The sequence below is a fragment of the Carettochelys insculpta genome, unplaced genomic scaffold, assembly GCF_033958435.1.
Source record: "Carettochelys insculpta isolate YL-2023 unplaced genomic scaffold, ASM3395843v1 scaffold_0053, whole genome shotgun sequence".
NCBI lineage: Eukaryota > Metazoa > Chordata > Testudines > Carettochelyidae > Carettochelys > Carettochelys insculpta.
In genome coordinates, this window is record NW_027439090.1 from 22,501 (window position 1) to 32,500 (window position 10,000).

General features: G+C 60.9%; 1 non-coding gene across 1 annotated transcript; it reads left to right on the forward strand.

Annotated features, from left to right (window-relative positions):
- The first annotated feature begins 9,426 nt into the window (after positions 1–9,426).
- LOC142006360 (5S ribosomal RNA) lies at positions 9,427–9,545 on the forward strand. Its single transcript, XR_012643455.1, has one exon. It is a non-coding gene; the product is annotated as a 5S ribosomal RNA (ribosomal RNA).
- The last annotated feature ends 455 nt before the right edge of the window (positions 9,546–10,000 follow it).

The window sequence follows — 10,000 nt, forward strand, 5'->3', positions numbered from 1 at the left end:
GGAACGACTCACAAAAGCGGCCGACCGCCTGGAACTCTAGGTCGGCTGCACGGGTCAAATTCAACCCCATTCGGACTTCCAGAGCTCAGCCGGCCACCAGGTCAACCTCGCTGAAAGCGCCAGAGGTTGACCTGGTGTCCGGGGACCGAATCGGACACCAGGTCAACCTCCGCTAAAGCGGCCGGGGTTGACCTGTTGTCCCTGCCGGACTTAGAAAATTTTTCTCTCCAGCCCGGGACCGGGGTTGACCTGTTGTCCCTGCCGGACTTAGAAATTTTTTCTCTCCCGCCTGGGACCGGGGTTGACCTGTTGTCCCTGCCGGACTTAGAAATTTTTTCTCTCCCGCCTGGGACCGGGGTTGACCTGTTGTCCCTGCCGGACTTAGAAATTTTTTCTCTCCAGCCTGGGACCGGGGTTGACCTGTTGTCCCTGCCGGACTTAGAAAATTTTTCTCTGCCGCCTGGGACCGGGGTTGACCTGTTGTCCCTGCCGGACTTAGAAAATTTTTCTCTGCCGCCTGGGACCGGGGTTGACCTGTTGTCCCTGCCGGACTTAGAAAATTTTTCTCTGCCGCCTGGGACCGGGGTTGACCTGTTGTCCCTGCCGGACTTAGAAAATTTTTCTCTCCCGCCTGGGACCGGGGTTGACCTGTTGTCCCTGCCGGACTTAGAAAATTTTTCTCTCCCGCCTGGGACCGGGGTTGACCTGTTGTCCCTGCCGGACTTAGAAATTTTTTCTCTGCCGCCTGGGACCGGGGTTGACCTGTTGTCCCTGCCGGACTTAGAAATTTTTTCTCTCCAGCCTGGGACCGGGGTTGACCTGTTGTCCCTGCCGGACTTAGAAATTTTTTCTCTCCCGCCCGGTACCGGGGTTGACCTGTTGTCCCTGCCGGACTTAGAAATTTTTTCTCTGCCGCCTGGGACCGGGGTTGACCTGTTGTCCCTGCCGGACTTAGAAAATTTTTCTCTCCCGCCTGGGACCGGGGTTGACCTGTTGTCCCTGCCGGACTTAGAAATTTTTTCTCTGCCGCCTGGGACCGGGGTTGACCTGTTGTCCCTGCCGGACTTAGAAAATTTTTCTCTCCCGCCTGGGACCGGGGTTGACCTGCTGTCCCTGCCGGACTTGGAAAATTTTTCTCTCCAGCCTGGGACCGGGGTTGACCTGTTGTCCCTGCCGGACTTAGAAATTTTTTCTCTCCCCGCCTGGGACCGGGGTTGACCTGCTGTCCCTGCCGGACTTGGAGCCCTAGGAGGGAATCGGCCACCAGGTCAACCTCCGCTGAAAGCGGCCACGGTTTACCTGGTGCCCGGGGAGCGAATCGGACACCAGGTCAACCTCTGCTAAAGCGACCGAGGTTGACCTGGTGCCCGGGGAGCGAATCTGACACCAGGTCAACCTCTGCTAAAGCGCCAGAGGTTGACCTGGTGCCCGGGGAGCGAATCGGACACCAGGTCAACCTCTGCTAAAGCGGCCGGGGTTGACCTGCTGTCCCTGCCGGACTTAGAAAATTTTTCTCTCCAGCCTGGGACCGGGGTTGACCTGTTGTCCCTGCCGGACTTAGAAAATTTTTCTCTCCCGCCTGGGACCGGGGTTGACCTGTTGTCCCTGCCGGACTTGGAGCCCGAGGAGGGGATCGGCCACCAGGTAAACCTCCGCTGAAAGCGGCCACGGTTTACCTGGTGCCCGGGGAGCGAATCGGACACCAGGTCAACCTCAGCTGAAGCGGCCGGGGTTGACCTGCTGTCCCTGCCGGACTTGGAAAATTTTTCTCTCCAGCCTGGGACCGGGGTTGACCTGTTGTCCCTGCCGGACTTAGAAATTTTTTCTCTCCCCGCCTGGGACCGGGGTTGACCTGCTGTCCCTGCCGGACTTGGAGCCCGAGGAGGGAATCGGCCACCAGGTCAACCTCCGCTGAAAGCGGCCACGGTTTACCTGGTGCCCGGGGAGCGAATCGGACACCAGGTCAACCTCTGCTAAAGCGACCGAGGTTGACCTGGTGCCCGGGGAGCGAATCTGACACCAGGTCAACCTCTGCTAAAGCGCCAGAGGTTGACCTGGTGCCCGGGGAGCGAATCGGACACCAGGTCAACCTCTGCTAAAGCGGCCGGGGTTGACCTGCTGTCCCTGCCGGACTTAGAAAATTTTTCTCTCCAGCCTGGGACCGGGGTTGACCTGTTGTCCCTGCCGGACTTAGAAAATTTTTCTCTGCCGCCTGGGACCGGGGTTGACCTGTTGTCCCTGCCGGACTTAGAAAATTTTTCTCTGCCGCCTGGGACCGGGGTTGACCTGTTGTCCCTGCCGGACTTAGAAAATTTTTCTCTCCCGCCTGGGACCGGGGTTGACCTGTTGTCCCTGCCGGACTTAGAAAATTTTTCTCTCCCGCCTGGGACCGGGGTTGACCTGTTGTCCCTGCCGGACTTAGAAATTTTTTCTCTGCCGCCTGGGACCGGGGTTGACCTGTTGTCCCTGCCGGACTTAGAAATTTTTTCTCTCCAGCCTGGGACCGGGGTTGACCTGTTGTCCCTGCCGGACTTAGAAATTTTTTCTCTCCCGCCCGGTACCGGGGTTGACCTGTTGTCCCTGCCGGACTTAGAAATTTTTTCTCTGCCGCCTGGGACCGGGGTTGACCTGTTGTCCCTGCCGGACTTAGAAAATTTTTCTCTCCCGCCTGGGACCGGGGTTGACCTGTTGTCCCTGCCGGACTTAGAAATTTTTTCTCTGCCGCCTGGGACCGGGGTTGACCTGTTGTCCCTGCCGGACTTAGAAAATTTTTCTCTCCCGCCTGGGACCGGGGTTGACCTGCTGTCCCTGCCGGACTTGGAAAATTTTTCTCTCCAGCCTGGGACCGGGGTTGACCTGTTGTCCCTGCCGGACTTAGAAATTTTTTCTCTCCCCGCCTGGGACCGGGGTTGACCTGCTGTCCCTGCCGGACTTGGAGCCCTAGGAGGGAATCGGCCACCAGGTCAACCTCCGCTGAAAGCGGCCACGGTTTACCTGGTGCCCGGGGAGCGAATCGGACACCAGGTCAACCTCTGCTAAAGCGACCGAGGTTGACCTGGTGCCCGGGGAGCGAATCTGACACCAGGTCAACCTCTGCTAAAGCGCCAGAGGTTGACCTGGTGCCCGGGGAGCGAATCGGACACCAGGTCAACCTCTGCTAAAGCGGCCGGGGTTGACCTGCTGTCCCTGCCGGACTTAGAAAATTTTTCTCTCCAGCCTGGGACCGGGGTTGACCTGTTGTCCCTGCCGGACTTAGAAAATTTTTCTCTCCCGCCTGGGACCGGGGTTGACCTGTTGTCCCTGCCGGACTTGGAGCCCGAGGAGGGGATCGGCCACCAGGTAAACCTCCGCTGAAAGCGGCCACGGTTTACCTGGTGCCCGGGGAGCGAATCGGACACCAGGTCAACCTCAGCTGAAGCGGCCGGGGTTGACCTGCTGTCCCTGCCGGACTTGGAAAATTTTTCTCTCCAGCCTGGGACCGGGGTTGACCTGTTGTCCCTGCCGGACTTAGAAATTTTTTCTCTCCCCGCCTGGGACCGGGGTTGACCTGCTGTCCCTGCCGGACTTGGAGCCCGAGGAGGGAATCGGCCACCAGGTCAACCTCCGCTGAAAGCGGCCACGGTTTACCTGGTGCCCGGGGAGCGAATCGGACACCAGGTCAACCTCTGCTAAAGCGACCGAGGTTGACCTGGTGCCCGGGGAGCGAATCTGACACCAGGTCAACCTCTGCTAAAGCGCCAGAGGTTGACCTGGTGCCCGGGGAGCGAATCGGACACCAGGTCAACCTCTGCTAAAGCGGCCGGGGTTGACCTGCTGTCCCTGCCGGACTTAGAAAATTTTTCTCTCCAGCCTGGGACCGGGGTTGACCTGCTGTCCCTGCCGGACTTAGAAAATTTTTCTCTGCCGCCTGGGACCGGGGTTGACCTGTTCTCCCTGCCGGACTTAGAAAATTTTTCTCTCCAGCCTGGGACCGGGGTTGACCTGTTGTCCCTGCCGGACTTAGAAATTTTTTCTCTGCCGCCTGGGACCGGGGTTGACCTGTTGTCCCTGCCGGACTTAGAAATTTTTTCTCTCCCGCCCGGTACCGGGGTTGACCTGTTGTCCCTGCCGGACTTAGAAATTTTTTCTCTGCCGCCTGGGACCGGGGTTGACCTGTTGTCCCTGCCGGACTTAGAAAATTTTTCTCTCCCGCCTGGGACCGGGGTTGACCTGTTGTCCCTGCCGGACTTAGAAATTTTTTCTCTGCCGCCTGGGACCGGGGTTGACCTGTTGTCCCTGCCGGACTTAGAAATTTTTTCTCCCCAGCCTGGGACCGGGGTTGACCTGTTGTCCCTGCCGGACTTAGAAAATTTTTCTCTCCAGCCCGGGACCGGGGTTGACCTGTTGTCCCTGCCGGACTTAGAAATTTTTTCTCTCCCGCCTGGGACCGGGGTTGACCTGTTGTCCCTGCCGGACTTAGAAATTTTTTCTCTCCCGCCTGGGACCGGGGTTGACCTGTTGTCCCTGCCGGACTTAGAAATTTTTTCTCTGCCGCCTGGGACCGGGGTTGACCTGTTGTCCCTGCCGGACTTAGAAAATTTTTCTCTGCCGCCTGGGACCGGGGTTGACCTGTTGTCCCTGCCGGACTTAGAAAATTTTTCTCTCCCGCCTGGGACCGGGGTTGACCTGTTGTCCCTGCCGGACTTAGAAAATTTTTCTCTCCCGCCTGGGACCGGGGTTGACCTGTTGTCCCTGCCGGACTTAGAAATTTTTTCTCTGCCGCCTGGGACCGGGGTTGACCTGTTGTCCCTGCCGGACTTAGAAATTTTTTCTCTGCCGCCTGGGACCGGGGTTGACCTGTTGTCCCTGCCGGACTTAGAAATTTTTTCTCTGCCGCCTGGGACCGGGGTTGACCTGTTGTCCCTGCCGGACTTAGAAATTTTTTCTCTCCAGCCTGGGACCGGGGTTGACCTGTTGTCCCTGCCGGACTTAGAAATTTTTTCTCTCCCGCCCGGTACCGGGGTTGACCTGTTGTCCCTGCCGGACTTAGAAATTTTTTCTCTGCCGCCTGGGACCGGGGTTGACCTGTTGTCCCTGCCGGACTTAGAAAATTTTTCTCTCCCGCCTGGGACCGGGGTTGACCTGTTGTCCCTGCCGGACTTAGAAATTTTTTCTCTGCCGCCTGGGACCGGGGTTGACCTGTTGTCCCTGCCGGACTTAGAAAATTTTTCTCTCCCGCCTGGGACCGGGGTTGACCTGTTGTCCCTGCCGGACTTAGAAATTTTTTCTCTGCCGCCTGGGACCGGGGTTGACCTGTTGTCCCTGCCGGACTTAGAAATTTTTTCTCTCCAGCCTGGGACCGGGGTTGACCTGTTGTCCCTGCCGGACTTAGAAATTTTTTCTCTCCCGCCCGGTACCGGGGTTGACCTGTTGTCCCTGCCGGACTTAGAAATTTTTTCTCTGCCGCCTGGGACCGGGGTTGACCTGTTGTCCCTGCCGGACTTAGAAAATTTTTCTCTCCCGCTCGGAACCGGGGTTGACCTGTTGTCCCTGCCGGACTTAGAAAATTTTTCTCTCCCGCCTGGGACCGGGGTTGACCTGTTGTCCCTGCCGGACTTGGAGCCCGAGGAGGGGATCGGCCACCAGGTAAACCTCCGCTGAAAGCGGCCACGGTTTACCTGGTGCCCGGGGAGCGAATCGGACACCAGGTCAACCTCAGCTGAAGCGGCCGGGGTTGACCTGCTGTCCCTGCCGGACTTGGAAAATTTTTCTCTCCAGCCTGGGACCGGGGTTGACCTGTTGTCCCTGCCGGACTTAGAAATTTTTTCTCTCCCCGCCTGGGACCGGGGTTGACCTGTTGTCCCTGCCGGACTTAGAAATTTTTTCTCTCCCCGCCTGGGACCGGGGTTGACCTGTTGTCCCTGCCGGACTTGGAGCCCCAGGAGGGGATCGGCCACCAGGTCAACCTCCGCTGAAAGCGGCCACGGTTTACCTGGTGCCCGGGGAGCGAATCGGACACCAGGTCAACCTCTGCTAAAGCGACCGAGGTTGACCTGGTGCCCGGGGAGCGAATCTGACACCAGGTCAACCTCTGCTAAAGCGCCAGAGGTTGACCTGGTGCCCGGGGAGCGAATCGGACACCAGGTCAACCTCTGCTAAAGCGGCCGGGGTTGACCTGCTGTCCCTGCCGGACTTAGAAAATTTTTCTCTCCAGCCTGGGACCGGGGTTGACCTGTTGTCCCTGCCGGACTTAGAAATTTTTTCTCTCCCGCCTGGGACCGGGGTTGACCTGTTGTCCCTGCCGGACTTAGAAAATTTTTCTCTGCCGCCTGGGACCGGGGTTGACCTGTTGTCCCTGCCGGACTTGGAGCCCCAGGAGGGGATCGGCCACCAGGTCAACCTCCGCTGAAAGCGGCCACGGTTTACCTGGTGCCCGGGGAGCGAATCGGACACCAGGTCAACCTCAGCTGAAGCGGCCGGGGTTGACCTGCTGTCCCTGCCGGACTTGGAGCCCGAGGAGGGGATCGGCCACCAGGTCAACCTCCGCTGAAAGCGGCCACGGTTTACCTGGTGCCCGGGGAGCGAATCGGACACCAGGTCAACCTCTGCTAAAGCGGCCGGGGTTGACCTGCTGTCCGTGCCGGACTTGGAGCCCGAGGAGGGGATCGGCCACCAGGTCAACCTCCGCTGAAAGCGGCCACGGTTTACCTGGTGCCCGGGGACCGAATCGGACACCAGGTCAACCTCCGCTGAAGCGGCCGGGGTTGACCTGCTGTCCCTGCCGGACTTTGAAAATTTTTCTCTCCCCGCCCGGAACCGGGGTTGACCTGTTGTCCCTGCCGGACTTGGAAAATTTTTCTCTCCCGCTCGGAACCGGGGTTGACCTGTTGTCCCTGAAGGACTTAGAAATTTTTTCTCTCCCCGCCTGGGACCGGGGTTGACCTGCTGTCCCTGCCGGACTTGGAGCCCCAGGAGGGGATCGGCCACCAGGTCAACCTCCGCTGAAAGCGGCCACGGTTTACCTGGTGCCCGGGGACCGAATCGGACACCAGGTCAACCTCTGCTAAAGCGCCCGAGGTTGACCTGGTGCCCGGGGAGCGAATCGGACACCAGGTCAACCTCTGCTACGGCGGCCGGGGTTGACCTGCTGTCCCTGCCGGACTTAGAAAATTTTTCTCTCCCCGCCCGGAACCGGGGTTGACCTGTTGTCCCTGCCGGACTTGGAGCCCGAGGAGGGGATCGGCCACCAGGTCAACCTCCGCTGAAAGCGGCCACGGTTTACCTGGTGCCCGGGGAGCGAATCGGACACCAGGTCAACCTCTGCTAAAGCGGCCGGGGTTGACCTGCTGTCCCTGCCGGACTTGGAGCCCGAGGAGGGGATCGGCCACCAGGTCAACCTCCGCTGAAAGCGGCCACGGTTTACCTGGTGCCCGGGGAGCGAATCGGACACCAGGTCAACCTCTGCTAAAGCGGCCGGGGTTCACCTGCTGTCCCTGCCGGACTTGGAGCCCGAGGAGGGGATCGGCCACCAGGTCAACCTCCGCTGAAAGCGGCCACGGTTTACCTGGTGCCCGGGGAGCGAATCGGACACCAGGTCAACCTCTGCTAAGGCGCCCGAGGTTGACCTGGTGCCCGGGGAGCGAATCGGACACCAGGTCAACCTCTGCTACGGCGGCCGGGGTTGACCTGCTGTCCCTGCCGGACTTAGAAAATTTTTCTCTCCCCGCCCGGAACCGGGGTTGACCTGTTGTCCCTGCCGGACTTGGAGCCCGAGGAGGGGATCGGCCACCAGGTCAACCTCCGCTGAAAGCGGCCACGGTTTACCTGGTGCCCGGGGAGCGAATCGGACACCAGGTCAACCTCTGCTAAAGCGGCCGGGGTTGACCTGCTGTCCCTGCCGGACTTGGAGCCCGAGGAGGGGATCGGCCACCAGGTCAACCTCCGCTGAAAGCGGCCACGGTTTACCTGGTGCCCGGGGAGCGAATCGGACACCAGGTCAACCTCTGCTAAAGCGGCCGGGGTTCACCTGCTGTCCCTGCCGGACTTGGAGCCCGAGGAGGGGATCGGCCACCAGGTCAACCTCCGCTGAAAGCGGCCACGGTTTACCTGGTGCCCGGGGAGCGAATCGGACACCAGGTCAACCTCTGCTAAAGCGGCCGGGGTTGACCTGCTGTCCCTGCCGGACTTGGAGCCCGAGGAGGGGATCGGCCACCAGGTCAACCTCCGCTGAAAGCGGCCACGGTTTACCTGGTGCCCGGGGAGCGAATCGGACACCAGGTCAACCTCTGCTAAAGCGGCCGGGGTTGACCTGCTGTCCCTGCCGGACTTGGAGCCCGAGGAGGGGATCGGCCACCAGGTCAACCTCCGCTGAAAGCGGCCACGGTTTACCTGGTGCCCGGGGACCGAATCGGACACCAGGTCAACCTCCGCTGAAGCGGCCGGGGTTGACCTGCTGTCCCTGCCGGACTTAGAAAATTTTTCTCTCCCCGCCCGGAACCGGGGTTGACCTGTTGTCCCTGCCGGACTTAGAAAATTTTTCTCTCCCCGCCCGGAACCGGGGTTGACCTGTTGTCCCTGAAGGACTTAGAAATTTTTTCTCTCCCCGCCTGGGACCGGGGTTGACCTGCTGTCCCTGCCGGACTTGGAGCCCCAGGAGGGGATCGGCCACCAGGTCAACCTCCGCTGAAAGCGGCCACGGTTTACCTGGTGCCCGGGGACCGAATCGGACACCAGGTCAACCTCTGCTAAAGCGCCCGAGGTTGACCTGGTGCCCGGGGAGCGAATCTGACACCAGGTCAACCTCTGCTAAAGCGCCCGAGGTTGACCTGGTGCCCGGGGAGCGAATCGGACACCAGGTCAACCTCTGCTACGGCGGCCGGGGTTGACCTGCTGTCCCTGCCGGACTTAGAAAATTTTTCTCTCCCCGCCCGGAACCGGGGTTGACCTGTTGTCCCTGCCGGACTTGGAGCCCGAGGAGGGGATCGGCCACCAGGTCAACCTCCGCTGAAAGCGGCCACGGTTTACCTGGTGCCCGGGGAGCGAATCGGACACCAGGTCAACCTCCGCTAAAGCGCCCGAGGTTGACCTGGTGCCCGGGGAGCGAATCGGACACCAGGTCAACCTCTGCTACGGCGGCCGGGGTTGACCTGCTGTCCCTGCCGGACTTGGAAAATTTCTCTCCCCGCCTCGGACCGGGGTTGACCTGCTGTCCCTACCGGACTTAGAACATTTTTCTCTCCCCGCCCCGGCCCGGGGGTTAACCTCGGGGCGCACAGCTTCCCGGGTCTGACGTGCACGTCCTGTCACCTCCCGGGCCCGGCGTCCTCGTCCTCCCTTCCCCTTGGGCCGGCTCGGAGGAAGTTTTCCCTCGGCCCGGCCTCCGGGTTAATTGTTTGGGCCCGGCTGACTGAGGCCAGGCTGCTGACGCTAAAGCCCGGGGAGGCGGGGGCCTACGGCCATACCGGACCGAATGCCCCCGATCTCGTCCGATCTCGGAAGGTAAACCGTCCCGGGCCTGGCTAGTACCTGGATGGGTGACCGCCTGGGAATCCCAGGTGCCGTAGGCAGCTTTTGGCCCCAGCGGGGGTAGAGCGGGGCGTGTGTCTGCCGTGCGGGAGCAGGGAAGCCGTGAGGCCAAGGCGGCGCGACGGTCCTGGGGGGCGCTGAGGCCTTTCCCTCTGCCTGCCTGCGTGTCGGGGGCGGGGGGGCGGGCGAGGAAGCTAAGGCCCTCACCCGGTGCGGTGCGATGGCTTGGGTCGGGTCGGGGAGAGGGAAGAAAGCGTGTGTGGAGCGTTGGTGGGGCAGGTGTGTGTGTGGGAGTGCTGGGTTGGGCAGGCCGTTGAGGCGGTGGCGGTGGTGGTGTTTTTGGTGGGAGTGAGTTGGGGTCAGGTGGGTGTGGGGTCCCCCCCGGGGGGTGGATGGTCTGAGGGTTAAGGCTTGGAACGTGCGTCTTGGGGGACCGTGGGTGGAGGTTGTTGAGAGCGGGGAAGGCCCTGGGTCCCGGTTGTGGACTATTAAGCCC